The 20,694-nt window shown below is 48.1% G+C and overlaps 1 protein-coding gene across 1 annotated transcript in view; it reads right to left on the reverse strand.

The window, feature by feature from the left end:
• Positions 1-20,476, reverse strand: part of LOC137422693 (carbohydrate sulfotransferase 1-like) — a 113,280-nt gene extending 92,804 nt beyond the window's left edge. The window contains exon 1 of the mRNA XM_078770625.1: positions 20,413-20,476. The gene's annotated coding sequence lies outside the window, so the exon portion shown is untranslated. The remainder of the gene's footprint in view (positions 1-20,412) is intronic.
• Positions 20,477-20,694: the final 218 nt, after the last annotated feature.

A 20,694-nucleotide genomic window follows, 5' to 3' on the forward strand; every position in this document is an offset into this window, starting at 1 on the left:
TTTTACAATTCTCCATCTCCCGTGGCTCTGTCTATCCCTTCACCCGTAATGGCACTGTTCCCTTTTTCCCTCTATATTACCCCTGGCCTCACCAGCTGCCATTACACTCTGCTCACCATGCACAGACATCGGGTGAAATCTCACTCCTGGACACCAAATGTGTTACGGTGCTCGGACAGGAATTCTACTCCTGAACACCGAATATGTTATGGTCCGGGGTTCGGGTTTACTACGAGGGGGTTAACCTCCGTTCCCTCCCGACCTTACCGGACCTGCGGCTGCCGCGCATTAATAACTTTGTACTTAGCAGGTTGCGAACCAGCAACTACGAACACCGATTGCTCCGTCACACGATAGCCACGTGACGGTCCCAATCGGGAAATGCACCAAAGTACTCTCTGGCGGTACACCAATTTAGAGGGCTGAGCGAAAACCGTTGGTAACCGCTGAGGTAATGCTAATGTCGTTACAACCGATGTTAATCTTGGCGCTGGCATTGGCAGATCAATGAAGGAAAAGACTTTCACGGACAGAGGGAAAGGAAAACGTTTAACAATTTGATTTATTACAAATACTGACAATGTAATTATTCAATCAGAAAGAAAAAAGGACGAGAAGCAGGAACTCAGCTTCTTCTATGCCTTATTAAAATTACTTCAGATAAACACCACATGGGCCCAGCACACTTTCACGGGGAGGGGAGGGGAATGAACAACGAACGTAGGAAACCTGATAGCACAAAGGCTACGATGCTAGGGATGTCTCTCAGCACGGCAGAGTGAAGTCGATTATTATCAGCACTGACTTGGGAAGGTAGGTCGTGCGCACGTGCACCAAGAGAGAGTCCGGCAGCCAGTGGAGAACAATGAACATGTGCAAAACGAGCAAGTTCAAGGCCTTTGTCGTGTTTACTTTTTAATGGTTTCTCAAAACCGCAACAATACATATATACATACATACATACATGTGCTCATCTGTGAGCTGTTGAACATGTTTTTGAAATTTCATGCAGCTATAATACTGTGAGCACACTTGGGATGGATTGTTACAAATTCATGTAGGTGAGAGAAAATGAGGCATACAATGAAATGCCATTATTTTTTCTTTTTTAAAAGTTTTTCCTTTTTTGTATACATAATCGAGGCTCGTGAAAGAGCTAACATTTATCACACAAACAAATCAAACAGACAAACAACCAAAGTATATAAAAAAGGGAGCGGTAGACAAGATGGGGAGAGAAGGGGAAGCACATAAACACAACATTTGTGAGGGACATCAGGAATGTGTGGGAGGGAGAGGGCTTGGGGGGAGGCGGCATGGGAAGGGGTGTGGGGGGTGGGAGAAGTATAAACACAAAGACACGAAGGACTTATTTTTAGGATTATTGGGTGAATATCAAAGAGCAAAGGACAGTGAAAATGGTGTTCTTGACAAAGATAACCATACTACCTACAGAGTGGGGAGGGGTTCTTCAGGACAGGTGTTCATAATCATCAAAGATTGTCACAAATCAAAAACCAGAATATTTTCTACCCTCATTAACTTCACCCAAATACCTCCGACTTCCAATTTTCCAGTTTTCCCTCCTTGGTGTTTCCTTCCTTAGCCATCTCATCCACCCAGTGCATGTGTGTTTTGCCTGCTGTTTTTCTCTGTTATGTCCTGATCCATTCAGTGTATTGACTCTTCAACGAGCCTCGACTATGTATACAATAACAATAACAATAATAATATTTTATATATACATATATATATATATATATATATATATATATATATATATATATGGAACTTTCAAAAATCAAAAGCGAATAGCTCGGTAAAAACACGGAAGCATAGCAGGCAGCTGGTGAGAAGTACATTTCTGTTAAACATGTTCTTCATTGTCTGGAACTGGCACATTGACTTGGAACTGGCTGTTTTGTGCCAATCATGGACTATCTTCGACTGTAGGCACACAATACTCATTGGGTCTGGCATGTTTACAGTTTCCAAGAGACTTATGTGTGCATGCTTTTACCAACTCAGAAGAACACACACTCAGCTGAACTCCGCATAGAGTCATAGACAATGAGAAAGCAATTAATTCCTCTTACATTCCGTGTACATTATGATTGAGGGATTTTTTTTGGGAAATTTCCACCCACCATTGTTTCGATTCTGAAAAAAAGAAAGGGAGAACAGACATCTCAATGCATTGTAAAAAAACATGAAAATACTTTCAATGTTAAAGGTCTAAAGTTCCCAATGTCATTGACAGATATTCCAAAATTTGAGAAAATGAATAATCTATCTGTTAATGTATATGGAATAACGGATGGAAAGAAAGTTGAGATATTGAAAATTTCAAATAACTATAAAAATGATGAAACACATAGCTTACTCACTGGGATTGACACAATCTGTCAATTTTCCGACCCGGATCTCAGCCAATGGAGTTTCTTCTCTTCTAGATTTGGTTATGACAAACTTCCCTGCTAATGTCTGCTGCTCTTCTTCTGCTCCAATCGGTTCTTCTGATCATGTGCTTGTCAAAGTGGACATCTCTCTGGCCATTCTCAGAGAGCCTCCTCAGCGTCGAAGAGTCTGGCATTTCACTCAGGCCGACTGGGACGGGCTTCAAGCAGCCATCAATCGTCTGGATTGGTCTCCCATCTCCACTGCCTCTGACATCAATTCTTCCTGGGAATTCTTCCAAAGCAAACTGATCTCTCTCATGCACAGATTTATCCCATCTCGTCTTCAGTTGTCTTACCCTTCCTCCCGTCCATGGTACACCGAATCTTGTGGTGAGGCAGTTGCCCTGAAACAACTTGCCTTTGCCTCTTGGAAGGCTAATCCAACTGAAGGCAATCTCAGTTCCTTCCACCAAGCTCGGAACAAGTGTGTGTCTACCCTCAGGAGTGCCAGGAAGCACTATCTCTCCTCACTCAAGAACGAACTCTCAAACCTGTCTCCTTCCTCCAAATCATGGTGGCGTCTGGTCAAATCCGTTTCTGGTGTTTGTTCCCCCTCCATCCCCTCCCTTACCTCAAATGGCCACACAGTTGACATCGCACGTGACAAAGCCGAATGCCTCAACTCTGTGTTTGCCTCAAAATCTTTAGTCCCAAACCCATCTCTCTCTGTTCCCACCTTTCCCAGTCGAACCCAACTGCTCCTGGACTCTGTGTCCTTCTCTCCTGACAAGGTGGAGGAGTTTTTGTCTAACCTCGACTCTGATTCTGCAACTGGACCAGACGGCATCAGCCCACGGGTCCTAAAATCCTGCTCTGCCGCTCTATCTCACCCTCTCTCTGTTCTTTTCACCCTGTCTTTTGCTCAAGGTCATCTGCCAGCATCCTGGAAATCAGCAAACATTACCGCTTTACACAAAAAAGGTGCAAAAACAGATCCTTTTAACTACAGACCAATCAGCCTGCTCCCAATTATCAGCAAAGTCATGGAATCCATCATTGCTTCGGATATGAAATCTTTCCTCTTCTCCAATGGCTTGATCTCTGATCATCAATTTGGATTCAGACCAGGTCACTCTACTCTGGACATGCTGCTTCTCCTGTCTCAACAATGGATGGAGGTCCTCAATGCCAAACAGGAAATCAGAGCTGTCTCCCTCGACATATCACGTGCCTTCGATACGGTCTGGCACCCAGCTCTGCTCACCAAACTCTACTCCTATGGTATCCATGGAAATCTCCATGCATGGCTTGCGGACTTCCTCTCTGGTCGTAGTCAACGTGTGGCCCTGAATGGATTTCTCTCATCTCCCCTTCCTGTTCAGGCTGGAGTTCCCCAAGGCAGTGTGCTGGGCCCTGTGCTTTTTCTGGTCTTTATCAATGATCTCTCCGACTCTCTGGAAAATCCTCTCTATCTCTTTGGTGATGACTCCACTCTCTGCCGCTCCATTCCTCTTCCCTCAGATCGGCAGTCTGCAGCCTCCTCACTCTCTGAAGACCTGGACAAAATCACAGACTGGGCAAACAAGTGGAACATGTCTTTCAATCCTGACAAATCTCACACTCTTACTATGTCTCTCCGAAAAGATCGACTGGACAACCCTCCCATCTACTTTCTCAACAATCCTCTCCAAGAAGTTCTGTCGCTGAAGATTTTGGGTCTCACTATCTGCCATGATCTTTCTTGGGAAAACCACATTTCCAAGCTGGCCTGCAAAGCCAGTCGCCGACTGGGCATCCTCCGTCATGCGAAGTCCTTCCTTGGCACACCTGAGCTCCTCACCACGTACAAGGCTTTCATCCGCAGCTCAATGGAATACTGCTCTCCCCTCTGGGCTGGTGCTCCTGCCTCACACCTAGCTCGTCTTCACGCTGTTGAAAGCAAAGCATTCAGAATCATTGGAATCTCCCGTGATGAAGCTAACTCCAAGGGCCTCTCACTCACTCACCGCAGGCAGGTTGGTGGTCTTTCCGTCTTCTACCGACTCCTCTCCGGCCTTGCTCCCCCAGCTCTCTCTGTGCTCTGTCCCCCAAATATTCCTACAGGTCGCACAAGATCTGCCAGCAAGCCTCTGATGGTTAAACTGCCGAAATCTCGGCTCTCTGCTCACCTTCACTCCTTCATTCCTCTTTTCTCCCGCCTCTGGAACAAACTCCCACACTCCCTTCAATCCCACTCCTCCCTCCAGGTCTTTAAAACAGCTGTTCACCACCATCTCTTATCTTCCCCCATCCAAAACCTTGATCTTTTCTACCCCCACTAATTCACCCCAGATCCACCTTGTTTGTAATTCCAACTTCTTTCCTGGTAGTCCTGGCAGTGCCCATATGTTTTATGCCTCTCCCACCCCCTTTCCCATGCCTCCCCCCCAAAGCCCTCTCCCTCCCACAGATCTCTCGTTGTCTCCATGTCTCTCGGTTCCTGCTCTAAAATGTTGTGTTTGTGTCTTTCCCCCTCTCTCCCCATCTTGTCTACCGCTCCCGATGTTATTTGTTGTATGTGTCGGTTTGTCGGTTTGTCTTTCTGTGTGATAAATGTTCGCTCTTTCACGAGCCTCGATCTTGTATACAAAAAAAAAACAAAAAAAAAAACACACATTGATCTTCTGTGCTACAGTTTGGGGAATAAAATCGAAAAATAAAATAAAATCTATCCGTGCAAGCGGTCTCAACTTCTTTAACATGAAATTCTTGAAATCATTATTTAACATGCCAAAGAGAGATTAAACCAACATTCAAAATACTGGAGGAAGCATAAATCAGCGGTAATTAGTATGCCAATAGTAGGTTCAAACGTTGCATTCAAAAATGTAAATAAGTCAATAACGCATCCATTTGTGACATACACTGATTTTGAAAATATCCTTGAAAAGATAGATACTGTTTCTCCAAATCCAAATCAATCATACACAAATAAATACCAAAACCATATTCCTTGTGATTTCTATTATTATATCAATTCATCTGTTGGTGATGAATATATTGCTGTTGTTGTTCTCCTCGTCTTCCCTTTAAGGAGTGAGGATCGATGGTACCAAGCTCCTGCTTTATTAATTATTTATTGCTCCCTCTTTGTTGCTCTTGTTGTTTGTTGCTCTTGTCTTGGTGTTGTTCTTGTTGTTGTTGCTGTTGCTATTCCTCCCTATTATTATTTATTGCTCCTTGACCACAATACTCCTCCCACACCACTCAGTTAACTCTCTCCACCCTCCAACCACCCCACTTTACTTGTATCCCTCTTAAAACAATCATCCCATCTCAACCTACCACATCTCAACCTCTTTGCCATTCTTTCTTCCCCCCATCCACACCAAATGTCCAGCCCATCTCACTCGGGGCATTTCACCAATCTCCCCGTCAAGCTCATCTGCACACCAATCTCCTCTCTCAGGTCATCCATCCTCCTTCTGTCTGCCCTCTTCACTCCCACAATCCACCTCACCCAGTTGTTCTCCCAAACCTGCAGCCTCTGTTGTTGTTTCTCTGTCAGTGCCACCATCTCCAGATATAATAGGTTAGAATTCTATCGAGGAGAACATGCTTCCCAAGAGTTTGTCAAATGCCTTGAAAAATATTGCATTTCATAAACTAACATAATGTTAAAAAATATTTCTATCAATGCCATTAACAGTGAGAAAAATAAATTTAATATCTGTCACATTTGTGGGGATGAAATAATTATTGAAGGTCCAAAGGTAAGAAATCACTGCAATCTCACTGGGGAATATAGAGGTCCAGCTCATAAAATTTGTAATCTTAAATTTAAACTTCCCTCTTTCATTCCAGTCTTTCTTCACAACAACGCTCACCATGACACACATCAATATTATACAACAGGATTGTCTGTCTGTCTGTCTGTCTGTCGAGTGTCTCAAAACTACTCTCTCAGTAAGCACCTCGCCCCAAGCGCCCCCCGCCCTTCTGTGCAACGTTTTGGCGTCCCAGCAGGTGTCGTAAGGTAGGAAGGAGGTTTCAAAATTCCTTAATAAAATTATATTTTTGAAATACCATCGTGACGGAGCTGCTGCCGATGCGGAAGTGAACAAGATGACAACACTTTGCTGATTTGATCAAATCTCAATACAATCATGATTTAACTTTATATTTTGATATATTAATACTATTGTGTTAATACCCCCATCACACCAAACTAGTTCTCAATACGTTCGTGAAAATGTTGTCGAACGGGCTCCAACTGTGTATGAATGTAGTGGACGTAGTAGCAACTATTTACAGTCTTTTTACGAACTTCATGGACGGGCTCGGACGGGGAGGGTGCTCTAGAACTTTGAGCCTGCTCAAAATTTTATCCCGTCCATCCCGTTCTCCAACATCCCCATCTGACTTGGAGGCATCAGAGGCTCCAGGGGATACAGCTCTCTCCGTCTCCCTCTCTTGAATTGGACCTTCATGGGCAGGCTCAATAGTCTCAGCAACTTCAGGGGGATCTGCATGGCCTTCAGCAGGGCTAGTTGTGCTTGATTTCGCTAGCCCTGTCTTTCTGAATCGACTTCTCTTTGGAGGCATGATGATCGGAGATTGTATTGTAGATGTGTACAGCTCGGAGCCCTGAACTTGAATGAGGACTGGCTACAACGCGCTCGGTATTCATAGCAGTCGGGCCAGGACAGGCCAGGACGCGAGTACACACGCACTAGGGACGAGATGAGGACGTAGTGCGAACGAGTTGGTCGGGTTAAGAATTAGTTAGAACTGGCTTGGACGTATTGTGAACGAGGTAAAATGAGGTAGAACGAGGTTGAACTGGTTAAGAACGGGTTAGGCTATGAGCCAAGGGGGTTGGTCGGTACCATACAGATGGAGTAAGGCTCATTGTGATTTTTAGCAAGATATATGTCCCTAGATATGAAAAAAAAGTGATAGCAGTGTATAACTCTCGGCCATCTCTGTGTTATCACCCGAAATATTATTATACGCCCGCTTCGCTTCGCCAAAAAATGTGATATTTGCTAAAATTGGAATAAATATGTTTTTAAGGACCACAGAGTGCCAATAATTTGCATACTGGATGCCAACAAATATAGTAATAGAAATATAGAACATTTGTGGGGGTTATTTATCAAAATATTGATATAATGACAAAAAATATGTTAAATTTAGTGAAAAAGTGATCGAAATCGCTTCGAGTTCAGAATTCACATTGTACATTTTTGTCAATATTTCAAAAATGAAAACTCCCAGAGTAACATTTGACCCCTCAAAATCTTCGCAAGGAACCACTGCATTGGAATATATCATTACTTTGTAATATGGTGGTTGTTTGGGGCACATATTTTGGCAAAGTTCAAAATATGTTCAACCATACCCCCTAATTTTGATATTTTGGAACGAAACATAGCTTTTGAACATTTTAGGTTTATTCGTCTACTACTTTTGGTATTAGCTAGTATCCTAAAGTAGGTTTGTAACATCAGCTACATTATATTTCACAATGCATGCAAACTTGCTCCACACTCTAGGTTTATCATGATCTCTCGAACAAATACGATCTCGATCTCGATCTCGGCACTCTGTGGTCCTTAAAAACATATTTATTCCAATTTTAGCAAATATCACATTTTTTGGCGAAGCGAAGCAGGCGTATAATAATATTTCGGGTGATAACACAGAGATGGCCGAGAGTTATACACTGCTATCACTTTTTTTTCATATCTAGGGACATATATCTTGCTAAAAATCACAATGAGCCTTACTCCATCTGTATGGCACCGACCGGTCAATTTGGGGGGTCTGGCTCATAGCCTAGGTTGAGAACGGCTACGGACGGGCTCGAACTGCTTCGAAACGTTGTCGGCATGAGGTGAACGGGCACTTTTACACGATCTGAACTGGATACAAACGGACTGCAGACTGGCTAAGAACGAGATAAGAACGAGATAGACGTATTGAGGACTGCTTATGAACGAACTAGCATCGTATTTTACGCCAAACTACGCATTCTACCGTGATCACAGCCCGTTCTAGTATTTGTTTTAGAACGGGGTAGAACGGGATAGAACTACTTTGGTGTGATGCTAGCCTAACTTGTGATTGGAATGATGAATGATGCTATTTGGAATGAAAATTATGGATATACTAGCAGGAGTACCCGGCGTTGCGCGAAGGGGAGGGGGGCAAGTGGGGGGCAGGGGGGAGAAGGAGGCAGGAGAGGGAGGGGTGAGGAAGGGAGTGGGGGGAGTGGAAGGGGGTTCATCACCTTTTCGTCGAATATATGCTGCTGAATGTGCCGTTCATCACGTTTCTGAGTTAAGTGTGATGCCGATCAGGCAGAAGAAGAAGCCTTACTACCAACTTTGTACACTTCCGGAATTGTTTGATTTATTTGTGTTCAAATGTCTGGTGATTGTTTTGTATTTATGTATGCGAATGTGTACTTGTATATAACTTTCATTAATTAAAAAAGGCTTAGGCACTATCGAGTTTTTTTTTTTTTATCCAAAAAAATGAACTTTTTTTTTTCAATTATATTTTTTTGTTGTTGTTTTGCCTAAAACATGCCCAGACACTTACTGATGAACCTCTGAGAGTTTGACGAAAATCCGTTCAGCCATCTCTGAGAAAAATGGCAACACACAGACAGACACACAGACACACACACACACACACACACACACACACACACACACACACACACACACACACACACACACACACACACACACACACACACACACAGACCAACAGCTCTCTTATATAGCAGATGACATAAGGGTGAGAGGAAATGACAGTGTTTCCATCCGTGACATTCGCGGATTCCCCAGTTGCAGTTTCGCCATTGACTGGATATAGCAACATTCAGACTGGGTACGTTTTTGCGCAAGTCCTTCACGAATCTGCTGTCAATGCCTGATGTTCGCCTGAAAGTGGCACAGGAATGTGTAATTTTTATTGGTTCATGTTTTAGCATTCGCCATTTCCACATTTTTTTTGCTTTTGGCTTCCAACCTGTGCATATCACGGGTACCTCGCTCGAATTTTTTTATATAAAGAAATTGAGTAAAACCAGTGGATACATTTCAACCATTGCCAACACAGACCAGAAATACATCTCATTTACAAAAACAATTTACATATCTACAAAAACAATTTATACACCTAAAAAGAAAAGAATGTCAAAGAAAACCCATATTAGATTTCTTGATACATTTAAGTTTGTGTGAAGCCAATTATTTAAATTGGTGTCAACTACAAAAAAATTTCAAATTCTCCAATGTTATTTCTCAAATCAGGAAGAAATTGAACTCCTTCAACAAAAGGGTGTATATCACTATGATTATTTGAACTAATTTGAAAGGTTCAAAGAAACAGAACTCCCCTCTAAAGAATGTTTCTTTAATGAATTAAATAAAAGTCATATTACTAATAAAGAATATACCCAAGCAGAAAAGGTTTGGAAGAAATTTGATGTAAAAAATATTGGGGAATAACATGATTTGTATAGAAAGACTGATGTTATTTTATTCATTGATGTATTTGAGGCTTTTAGAATAATGTCATAATAAGCATTCATATGGATTAGACCCCGCTGACTATTTCACTGCTGTTGGAATGGCTTGGAGAGAGAGCTATGCTAAAGGAGATTAAACAGCCATTGGAATTCATTGGTGATTTAGATATGATTTTGATGATTGAGAAGGTTAAAAGATGTGGAATATCACGAGTCTGTTCTAAGTAATATGCAAAAGCAAACAACAAATATCTTCCTAACTATAATGCCACAAAAGATAGTTTTTAATTGATGTATTATGATGCCAACAATTTGTATGGATTGGCGATGTCTCAATCTTTACCGTATGGAAAACTGAAATGAGTTAAAGAGAAACATTATGAAAGTTTTACAAAACATTGTTATGTCTTCACAAAAGGAATTAGATAAAGAATAAGTTGGGTATTACTTTGACGTTTATTTATAGCATCTACAAGAACTCCACAACAATCTACATCTACAAGAACTCCACTCCCGCACTCTCACCACCTTAAACTCCTCGGTTAAAACCTGCCATATGTCTCTGATAAGAAACGTCCAATAAAAGATTGGCTCAGCAGTTACCAACAATCACTTCTGACCACAAATTCATATAAACCAACAGAAAAAACTTTTAATGACATTATATTGTGGCGGACACAAAAGCCCACTGGCGTGGTGACATCATTCCGCGCACCAAGTGGGCGGTGGCCACGCCCGAGGGGTAGGCGTGGCCTCATGATATACACCGGGCGCGCAGCCCGGAGCGCGCCAGTGTTACAGTGAGCTCCTGAAATAAAGACGCTTATAAGTTACCGCTTGTCCGCTTCCTCCTTGCTCGCAAGCAGCGCGCGTAACGCCGCGCTTTACTGGTGACCCCCTCGACATTGGATCTGCCGGAGCGATCCTTCCACACGCGACGCCATTGCCATGGCCAACTTCATCAAACTTCCCGAATTTTGGGAGGCTCAGGCCGAAGTCTGGTTCGTCCAGGCCGAAGCCCAATTTCAGCTTCGGCGCCTCACCGGCGATGACACGCGCTATTGCCACGTCGTCGCCTCCCTCGGGCCCAGCACGGCCGCTCGAAATGTGTCCGTCCTTCGCCACCCACCGGACGGCCACAAGTACGAGGCACTCAAGCGGCTACTCCTAGCCACGTTCGGCCTCACGGACGACGCATGGGCCGACCGCCTCCTGGATCTCCCCGAGCTCGGTGACACGCACCCGTCGGTCCGAATGGACCATATGCTGTCACTGTTGGGCGACGAAGCCCCCGGTTCTCTATTCCGGGCGCTTTTCCGTCGCCAACTTCCAGCGCAGGTTCGCCTCGCGTTGGCCGGGACCGGGCTAACTGAACCCCGAGCATTGGCAGCCGAGGCGGACAAGTACTTTGCCGCTTCGGACACGCGGGCGAGAGTCGGCGTGGCCGTCACGGCCCTCGTGGCTGATGCTGCTGATGCTGCTGATCCACAGCATCAGCTTATACAGCATACGCAGCATGCTGATACGCACCTCGTGACCGCCGCCATGCCCCGCCCACCGCCGCGGCGAAAACCGCCGCCGCGGGGAAACCCGCCAACTCCACCGGCCTGGCGGAGCCAGCCGCGCTCCTCCAGCTCCACCACCTGGTGCTGGTTCCACGCCAAGTTCGGCCACGAAGCTCGGCAGTGTCATCCGCCATGCTCCTTCAACAGGTCGGGAAACGCCCGGGCCGGCGCTCAATAGTGGCGATGAGCGCCGGCCGTTCGAGCAGCCTGCTGTTCATAACGGACACCTTCTCCGGGCGCCGTTACCTGTGCGACACGGGAGCGCAGGTGAGTGTCATTCCTGCCAGCACGTCAGACAAGCACGCCGCGGGTGGGGGCCCCGCGCTGCTTGCCGCGAACGGGACGCCCATCCGTACGTACGGAAAACGCTGCCTCTCTCTGCGGTTCGGAGGGCAGGTTTTCCGATGGACGTTCGTCACCGCCGACGTGCCCATGGCACTGCTTGGCGCGGACTTCCTGTGCGCTAATGGGCTCCTGGTCGACGTCAAGCACAGACGTCTTGTCCAGGCCGAGACGTTCAGCTCGCTCGCTTGTGCGTTGCCCAGCTCAACGAGCGGCTTGCCAAGCGGCTTGCCGAATGGTTCGGTTCCGGCCACGTTGGTCTGTACGCTTCCGGCAGCGGACGCATTCACCCTCCTCCTCGCCGGCTTCCCGGCCCTCACGCGGCCCACCTTCATGGCGGGGGCCGTCAAGCACGGGGTGGCCCATCACATCCCCACCGTCGGGCCACTGGTCTACGCCCGGGCACGCCGCCTCGAGCCGACGAAGCTGGCGGTGGCAAAAGCGGCGTTCGCTACCCTGGAGCGACTCGGCATCATTCGGCGCTCAGAGAGCGCTTGGGCATCGCCGCTGCACATCGTGCCAAAGCCCGGCGGGGGATGGCGACCGTGCGGGGACTATCGCCGTCTCAATGACGCCACGACTCCCGACCGCTACCCCGTCCCCCACATTCAGGACTTTTCCGCCCGTTTGGCGGGCATGTCCTTCTTCTCGAAGGTGGACCTCATACGCGGCTACCATCAGGTCCCCGTCAGGCCAGAGGACGTCCCGAAGACGGCGGTCATCACGCCATTCGGACTCTTCGAGTTCCTGCGCATGCCCTTCGGTCTGAAGAATGCGGCTCAGGCGCTCCAGCGACTGATGGACAGCGTCCTGCGCGACTTGGATTTTGTCTACGTCTACCTGGACGATATCCTCGTCACCAGCGCGTCCCGCGAAGAGCACCTACGCCACCTCCGCACGCTCTTCGAACGCCTGGGCAAGCATGGCCTGATTGTGAACCCCGCAAAGTGCTGGTTCGGCGCCACCATAATCGATTTTCTGGGGCACCGTGTCACCAGGCACGGAGCCGTCCCCCTGCCGGCCAAGGTGGAGGCGGTGAAGGGGTTTCCGTGCCCCCGCACGATCAGAGGGCTGCAGGAGTTCCTGGGCATGGTGAACTTTTACCATCGGTTCCTGCCCCGTATCGCCCAGCTCCTGCGCCCCCTGCACGAAGCTCTCCGAGGTAAGCCGGGCAAAGGCGACGTTACCTGGACCGAGCAGATGGACACGGCGTTCACGGGCGCGAAGCTCGCCTTGGCTAACGCCACCATGCTCGCGCACCCGGCACCCGATGCACCGATCGCCCTCACCACCGATGCCTCGGACTACGCGGTGGGTGCGGTGCACGAGCAATGGGTGCGTGGAGCTTGGCAACCGCTGGCGTTCTTTAGCCGGCAGCTTCGCCCGCCCGAACGCCGTTACAGTACCTTCGACCGCGAGTTGCTCGGGCTTCACTTGGCGGTCAGGCACTTCCGCCATCTGCTCGAGGGCCGTGCGTTCACTGCCTTCGTCGACCACAAGCCGCTGATCTTCGCGATGGGCAAGGTCACCGAGCCGTGGTCGGCCCGGCAGCAGCGTCACCTCTCGGCCGTGTCCGAGTACATGACGGACATCCAGCACGTCGCGGGGAAGGACAACCCGGTGGCGGATTGCCTTTCCCGGGCCGTCGCCCACGCAGTCCACCTCGGCATCGACTATGACCGGATGGCAGTGGACCAGGCCGCTGAGCCCGACGTCCAGGCCTTGCGGACCGCCGTCACGGGCCTCCGCGTCACCGAGGTGGCATTCGACGACGCGGGTGCGGCCCTCTTGTGCGACGTCTCCCTCGGGCGTCCTCGCCCCATCGTGCCCGCGGGCTGGCAGCGCCAGGTGTTTGACGCCATCCACGGCCTGTCCCACCCGGGCGCGAGGGCCTCCCAAAGGCTGATCGCCGGCAAGTTCGTCTGGCATGGCCTCCGGAAGGCCGTCCGCGGCTGGGCCAGGACGTGCCTCGCGTGCCAGCGCGCCAAGGTGCACCGGCACACCCAGGCCCCGTTGGCCCCGTTCACGGTGCCGGAACGCCGGTTTGACCACGTCCACGTGGAACTGGTGGGACCTCTGCCCCCCTCGCGGGGTTTCACCTACGTCCTCACCATGGTGGACCGCACCACCCGGTGGCCGGAGGCCGTGCCCTTGGCGTCGACAATGGCGGCCGATGTCGCGCAGGCTTTCATCGCCACCTGGGTCGCCCGTTTCGGCGCCCCTCAGACATCTCGTCCGACCGCGGCCCTCAGTTCACCTCGGAGCTCTGGGGGGCGGTCGTGCAGGGGCTCGGGGTCCGGCTGCACCGAACCACGGCCTACCACCCCCAGGCTAACGGCCTGTTTGAGCGATTTCACCGCTCATTGAAGGCCGCGCTCCGGGCCACCCTCCGTGACGGCGGCTGGGTCGACAGGCTCCCCTGGGTCCTGCTGGGCCTCCGGACGGCGCCCAAGGATGACCTGCGCGCATCCGCGGCGGAGTTGGTCTTCGGGCAACCGCTGCGGGTGCCGGGCGAGTTCCTCCCCGACTCCACGGCACCATGGTCCGCGGCACAGCAGCGCTCCGCTCTGCAAGAGACCGCCCAGAGGTTCGCCCCGGTGCCAACGGCATGCCACAGGCACCCACCGACGCACGTCGCCCCGGAGCTTCGCACGGCGGAGTACGTCTTCGTCCTCCACGATGCCCACCGGACACCACTGCGGCCCCCATACGACGGGCCTTTCCGCGTGCTGGAGACCGGGGCGAAGCACTTCACCCTGGACATCGGCGGTACTCCTGACCGCGTTTCGGTAGACCGCCTCAAGCCGGCCCACCTCGACGTGGACCATCCACCGCCAGTGGCCCGACCCCCACGTCGGGGCCGCCCCACTGCGGACGGACCCCCGGCACCGCCCAGCCCCACCGCCACACCGCCCCCCGTTCCTGCACCCATCCCAGGGGCAGCCAGGGGCATCCCACCTGGCATCCCTGCACCCCGGATGCCGCCGATCGCTAGGGGGCGCTTCGGCCGGGTCATTCGTCTGCCCCGCAAACTGGCCCTCCAGGTGCGTGGGAATTCTGGGGGGGCGCGTGTGGCGGACACAAAAGCCCACTGGCGTGGTGACATCATTCCGCGCACCAAGTGGGCGGTGGCCACGCCCGAGGGGTAGGCGTGGCCTCATGATATACACCGGGCGCGCAGCCCGGAGCGCGCCAGTGTTACAGTGAGCTCCTGAAATAAAGACGCTTATAAGTTACCGATTGTCCGCTTCCTCCTTGCTCGCAAGCAGCGCGCGTAACGCTGCGCTTTAATATGATAAAAAGAATTATATTATGCATCAAAGGAACTTGAGACAATTTTTTTCTGCTAACTTGAGAGTAAAGAAAATTAATTTGGCTCTATTCATTGTTCCCTCTATCCTTCCAAGTCTTCCAGTCCCTGCCACTGTAAAGCATCCCCATAACATGATGTTGACACCACCATGTTTCATGGTATGGATGGTGTTAGATGGGTGCTGAGCTGTGCTCAGTTTCTGCCAGATGTAGCACTTTGCATTCAGGCTAAATAGTTCAATTTTTGTCTTATCAAACCACATAATCTTTTGCCTCATGCTCTGAGTCTTTCACGTGCCTTTTTGTAAACTCAAAGCGTGCTGTCATGTGCCATTTTCTCAGAAGTGGCTTCCATCTGGCCACTCTCCCATAAAGCCTAGATTTGTGAAGTGCTGCAGAGACTGTCGTCCTTCCGGCAGGTCCTCCCATCTCAGCCAAGGAACTCCATAGTTCTATTGGAGTGGTCATTGGTTTCTTGTTCACCTCCCTGACCAAGGTCCGTCTTGCTTGTTGCTCAGTTTGGTTGGATGACCAGCCTTTGGAAGAGTCTGGGTGGTTCCATATTGTTTCATTTCCTAATGATAGAGCTCACTGTGTTGTTGGGAACTTTCAACGTTCTAGAAATTGTTTTATACCCTTCCCCAGATCTATGCCTCCTCACAATTATATCTCCGAGTTATATGGACAGTTCCTTGGACTTCATTGCGGAGTTTCTGCTCTGGCATGCACTGTCAACTGTGGAAACTTATATAGAAAGGTGTGTTTCTTTCTAAACAATGTCCTGGTCACAGGTGGACTCCAATCAAGGTGTAGAAATCTCTCAATGATGATCAAAGGAAATTGGATGCACCTGAGCTCATTTGGGAGTGTTATAGCAAAGGGGTTGAATATACACTACCGGTCAAAAGTTTTAGAACACCTCAATTTTTCCAGTTTTGATTGAAATTTAAGCAATTCAACTCCAGTGAATAACATGAAATGGTACAAAGGTAAGCAGGAAGACAGACAGACCATTATAACCCTTAAAAGTGTAGGTATTTCCTTTCGAGAAATTGCAAATAAAGTCAAGGTGTCAGTGAGTACAGTTTCCTACACCATCAAAAGGCACTTGGAAACTGGAGGAAACTCTGACATGAAGAGGTCTGGCAGACCCAAAGCCACAACAGAATCAGAAGACAAGTTTCTGAGAGTCAACAGCTTGCGTGATAAGTGGCTCACAGGACAACAGCTTCAAGCACAGCTGAACACTGGTCGAAGTAAGCAAGTCTCAGTTTCAACTGTGAAGAGAAGACTTCGAGCTGCAGGTTTGACAGGTCGAGTGGCAGTAAGAATGCCATTGCTAAGATGGCAAAATAAGAAAAAGAGGCTTGCCTGGGCCATGAAGCACCACCAGTGGACTACTGAAGACTGGAAGAAGGTCTTATGGACCGATAAATCAAAATGTGAAATCTTTGGTTCATCATACAGGGTTTTTGTACGCCGTCGAGTGGGCGAAAAGATGGTTCCTCGGTGTGTGACACCAACTGTCAAACATGGAGGAAGAAGCGTGATGGTCTGGGGCTCTTTTGCTGGATCCAGAGTCGGCGACTTGCACAGAGTGACTGGCACCCTGAACCAAAAGGGCAACCACAGCATTTAGCAGCACAATGCAATACCCTCTGGTTTGCGCCTAGTTGGTCAGGGGATCATCCTACAGCAAGATAATGATCCCTAAACACTCCTACGGGCTCTGTCAAAATTACCTTCGAGGAAAAGAACAAGACGGTAGGCTTCAAATCAGGGGAATGACCAGCACAGTCTCCAGACTTAAACCCCATCGAGCTGGTTTGGGATGAACTGGACAGAAGGGTGAAAGCAAAGCAACCTACAAGTGCAGCACATTTGTGGGAACTTCTTCAACAGTGTTGGGAAGAACTTCCCAAACAACATTTGATTTCCATTGCAGAAAGAATGCCACGAGTGTGTTCGGCGGTTATATCTGCAAAAGGTGGCCACTTTGCTGAGTCAAAAAATTAAATTAAATTTTGTTAAACAAAATGATTCTTTGATTTCTTTTTTTATCTCCAATTGTTTATTTGTTCTATGCTTAATTTCAGAGTACATTGACACATTAAACTGCGTAAATTTCAATAAAAACTGGAAAAATTGAGGTGTTCTAAAACTATTGACCGGTAGTGTGTATTGGGTCAAGACATTTCAGCTTTACATTTTTAATTATTTTGTAAAAATTTGAATACTTTCCGAAGGCGCTAACATAATTTCAAAACACACCTGGTCACAAGTGTGCCTCACAGACCGAGTCCTCAGTCGAGGTCCTCAGCATCATCCCGTTTCGGCCCTTCAACCTCGATATGGTCAGTAAAGGTGGACCAGCAGGGGCACATACACATCCACAAGCAGCAAGCAGCCACACCCAGATGCGTACATACACCCACCCCCAGCCAGTGAGAACACAGACTACAACAACAAAACCACCTCCACTCCCAGAATCCACAGCCCCTCAACCACACACTCACACAAAAAAAAAAGAAAAAAAAAAGAAACCGACCACCACCCTTACAACATGCACCGCTCAAACATAAACACATTCATGCAAAACCACACCCTCTCCTGCAAAACACACACACACACACACACACACACACACACACACACATCCATTCACACATCGCCATTTCTCTTCCGTGCTCAGTCACTACCCTATACGGCTGAAATGAACCACCAACCTCAACCTCAACCTACACGGTTCGACGTGCCTCCATAAACTTCCTCCATATCCAAAGTGAGCCTTTAAAGGCAACCTGGGCAACTTTGTCATACATCCTCCTTATTCCTGTACCACACACTCCAAGCCGAGCAAGAAATACAGAAAAGGTATTGCCAATATACCCTCTACACCCCACCTCAAATGGCTGACATAAAACTCGCCAACCCTTCTCCCGACACTCTGCCTCCAGCTCACTGTACTTTCCTCTCTTCCTCTCATGCACCTCCTCCATGTTCTCTTCCCAAGGTACAGACAATTCCCTTAAGATGACCTGTCTTGTTGCACCTGACCAAATGACAATGTCAGGCCGCAACCTTGTCACACAGATCTTCTCTGGGAATACCAATTGTGGCTTTAGGTCTGCCACCACCTGCCAATCACAAGCTTCTGACAGCCCTCTTGCTTTCTACCTCCTCCTCTTTCCACCTCTTACCACTTGGCCCCTCTTTGACAAAACACCTCTCCCCCATCAGTCTCCTTCTCCACTCTTCTCTCTCTTGATCTCAGCACCTCTTGTTTATTGCACCATCTGCACCACCACCGCCAGCACCTGATCATGCCGCCACTTGTATCTTCCTGCTACCAATGAAACTGAGCATGCACTCAGTGCATGCTGCACCATTCCCAAACCTCCCCACAAAGAACATCTCTCCTCCTACAACAACCACCACAATCTTCGTTTTCCTGGTGATGGAAGCACATCATATGTTGCCCGCAACAGGAAACTCAACAATATTGGCTCCATCCTCCAAATGTCTTGCCACTTCAATGTCCTCACCCGCACACCTTCCCATCTAGTCCAAGCAACTTGCGGTACCTGTCTGACTGCTTTCACATATCTCTCCTCCTCCTCCTTTCTTCTCACCTCCCTCTCAACCATCTTCCACCTCTGTCACACATGCCTTTCCCCATCGTTCATGCTTCATCCACCCCAAGCCATGCTTTCCATGCTGTACTATCCCCACGACCTCCTCCTGTTGCAACCGCTCCTCCATCTCGTCCACCTCTGCTCTTGCAATCCACTTCCGACTTCCCTTCTTCTCTGGGAGAGCATTCTTTACCACTGCATCACTTGAATCCCGCAACATCATTAACTCCCGCACCATCACCACCTTAAACTCCTCGGTTAATGATGTCAAGGGAAACTGGAGTTTTCCACTCAGACCATAAAAGGCAATGTTCGTCAAACAGCGTGGCACTCCCGACCACCTCCTCACAAATCCGCTCACCACAACCTCCATCTTCTCTACATGCCCAATTGCAATGTCATACATCAATGGCCACAATACTCGTGGCATCAATCCAAACTTCAAACACCATACCTTCAACCTACCTGGCAAACCACATCCATCAATCCTCTTCAAACCTCTCAAAAGCTTGTTCCTCACTCCTCCACCCTTCCCACATCATTCAACTCCACTGTATACCATCTTCCCAAACTCTTCACAGGGGCCTCTGTCAATGATGGAACCACCTCCCCTACCAGCTCAAACCTGTGCATGTTATCCACCGCTCCTCGTCTCACGACCACACTCCTCAACTTGCTAGATCGACACCCCACAAACAAACTTCAAGTATATCAGGAAAGAACAATATAATATGAGAGTTACAAGATAAACTTGAAAAATGATTCACACCATTTATAAACTAGAACAGCACTCGGTAGAGCGCATATCTAAACAGTTTAGGTTTTGTACTCGGTAGAGCACATATCTAAACAGTTTACGTTTTGTACTCGGTAGAGCACACATCTAAACAGTTTACGTTTTGTACTCGGTGGAGCGCATATCTAAACAGTTTACGTTTTGTACTCGGTAGAGCGCATATCTAAACAGTTTACGTTTTGTACTCGGTAGAGTCCATATCTAAACAGTTTACGTTTTGTACTCGGTGGAGTGCATATCTAAACAGTTTACGTTTTGTACTCGGTGGAGCGCATATCTAAACAGTTTACGTTTTGTACTCGGTAGAGCGCATATCTAAACAGTTTACGTTTTGTACTCGGTAGAGCGCATATCTAAACAGTTTACGTTTTGTATCCCACTAATAGGCTGGGTCTGGATTCAGACCTGAAACAGAATCAAATCAGCTCGTACTTGTCACCTATCCAACTCCTCCACCTAGTTTTTTCGTAACTAGTCCACAACTTTTTAAAATGTCATGCTATATATCGTTTTTGATCCCATCTCTCAATGGTGAAGAATCACTTTTGAAAAAATTAAAATGATCGTATCAGGCAGGACCTTATCCAGATCTTCACCAAAATATAATCATTTCGTCCTTGGCACACACCCAACCTGTCCACCAAATTTCGTCTGAATTCGTCGACAACGTTTTGAGAAATACTGCTCACAGACAGACAGACATGTGTGAAAACATAACCATCCACCTTTGCTAAGAGTAAACTGCACCAACGATTAATAACATTTAATCTGGTTAAACTCTTCAGTCTACAGAGTCAAAAGTGTTTCAATTAGAATAATGAGGGATGAGAAATAAAACCTTACCAAATATTGACCTTTGTTCACCAGAGCTGCTGTGAGTGTACTGATCGAGTTTCGGGTTATTATATAGTTGTTCACATTCAGGTTGGTGACGTGTATACTTCCACAGCTGATGCTCAATTTGGAGAAATCACAGCCTTGGTTAAAATAAAAAAGACCTTCATCAAACTGGACCATCCACATTCTGACATTTAGATGCCACACCTCAACTAATCAATCATGTACAACAACAACAACACCAGGCATTTTAAGGCCATTGTCCCTGCAAGAGTGGGGGTTA

This window comes from Myxine glutinosa, chromosome 1 (assembly GCF_964187855.1).
Source record: "Myxine glutinosa chromosome 1, kmMyxGlut1.1, whole genome shotgun sequence".
NCBI lineage: Eukaryota > Metazoa > Chordata > Myxini > Myxiniformes > Myxinidae > Myxine > Myxine glutinosa.